This window comes from Echinops telfairi, unplaced genomic scaffold (assembly GCF_000313985.2).
Source record: "Echinops telfairi isolate 266 unplaced genomic scaffold, ASM31398v2 ScPeMD7_7469;HRSCAF=8507_0, whole genome shotgun sequence".
In the NCBI taxonomy this organism is placed as follows: Eukaryota; Metazoa; Chordata; class Mammalia; order Afrosoricida; family Tenrecidae; genus Echinops; species Echinops telfairi.
Window position 1 is genome coordinate 33,800,343 of NW_022111372.1, and position 2,138 is coordinate 33,802,480.

Here is a 2,138-nt window from a genome sequence, read left to right on the forward strand (position 1 = left end):
GATTGTGATAAGAGTTTTATGAGCCCCCAATAAAATGATTTAAAAAAAAAGAAGTTAATGTCAATGGAGGGAGTAGTTAGAACTTAACTTGATTTAAATATAATTTTATGTATTTTAAATCCAATAATGAATAAGTATAAATGATGTCACACAAAAATGCACAGCCTCAGAAGCCCAGAAGGGCAGTTCTAGTCTATCCTACAGGGTTTTTTTGACATATGATCCACTTGATGACAGTGATTTTTTTTTTTTAAAGTATCATATGGCATCCCCTTACAGAAGGTCATGGGGAGGAGCCGAGCCAGTCAGGGTGCAGGGTAGCACGATGAAACATACAACTTTCCTCTAGTTCTTTATTGCTTCCTACCCCACCCCACCCCCACCCCACTATCATGATCCCAATTCTGCCTTACAAATCCGGCTAGACCAGAGGATGTACTCTAGTACAGATAGGAACTGGAAACACAGGGAATCCAGGACAGATGATATCTTCAGGACCAGTGGTGAGAGAGGTGATACTGGGAGGGTGCAAGGAAGATGAGGTATAAAGGGGGAACCGATTACAAAGATCTACATTTAACCCCCTCCCTGGGAGATTGACAACAGAAAAGTGGGTGAAGGGAGACATCGGACAGTGTAGGACATGACAAAATAATAATGATTTATAAATTATCAAGAGTTCATGAGGGAAAGGGGCAGGGAGGGAGGGGGAAAAATGAGGGACTGATACCAAAGGCTCAAGTAGAAAGCAAATGTTTTGAGAATGATGAGGGCAAGAAATGTACAAATGTGCTTGACACAATGGATGGATGGATGGATGGATGGATGGATGGATGGATGGATGGATGGTGATAACAGTTATACGAGCCCCAATAAAATGATTTTTAATAAAAATAAATAAACATGTAGCTGTAAAAAAATATATAGATATATATCATCAAAGGAATACTGGTGGTTAAAGTGCTCAGCTGCTAACCTATGTTTGGACTCACCAGCTACTTTAAAGGAGAATGATGATGTAATCTGCATCTTTAAAGAATGTGCTTGTTGTTAGGTTCTATCAAATCAATTCTACTCAAATGAGGTCATCCTAGAACAGGGTGGGTCCTAATCCCGCAGAAGTGATGACCGTATCCAAGAGCAGTAGAGACACACAGAGAGCAGATCATGAGAAGGTGGAGGAAGGGATTGGAGTCATCTACAAGTCAAGAAACTTTAAGAATCATTTGCTGTCACCAGAAGCTAGGAAGGAGACCAACAACAAATTTGTCCTCAGCACCATCAGAAATCATGAAAATGGTCCAATTCCCAGATTTTATACTGCTAGCCTCTAACACTGAGTAAACTTCTCTTCCTACAAATCATCCAGATTATAGTGTTTGTTAGGGATGCCCTACAAAAGGAATATAATTTCAGACCTCCTACCTATATCTCCAGAGACAGATTCAGATAACTACAGCCCGGGGACTAAATCTGCCCCACTGCTTGTTTTTGTAAATGAAAATTCACTGGAACACAGACAAACCCACTTGTTTAAGTATTTTTGATCATTGTTTTTATAATAAAATCTATGAAGTTGAGTCGCTATGATAAAGGGTATATGTGGTCTTCAGTGCCTAAACTATTTATTGCCTGACTCTTTACAAGAAAAGTGTGTTCAACTATGCTCAAGAAAGTATTCTTTATGAACAAGTACTGAGTCTATTTTGTTGACCGCTATAGCCCTAGAAATTATCCCCAGAAATGTCGGCTACGGTCAAGTAGATGCCATGCCCAACAGAATAAAATGCCTTCCTGTCCTACACATCCCCGTGATTATTGAGGGATCAGACTGTTTTCAGTTTTACCTTTTTTGTTTGAATATGTTTGGGAACAGATCTCTTTCCTCCCACATCATCAGAGTAGAAGTCTTCCTGAATTCTGATCAGAATTATAGCAATACACAAGCCATCACAGACAGATGGGCAGTGGCTTCCCAGACGTGGTCAGGAAGGGAGTCAGGGTCTCCTTCATCAAATGATTCTACTACAGACCCATCAGCGCTCCATTATTAGATAATGTTACCGTTGTTTGTTGGTGTGGGGGCCTGTCAGGTGTGCTCTGATGGTATGTATGTATTTGTATAAGGTCCTACCATC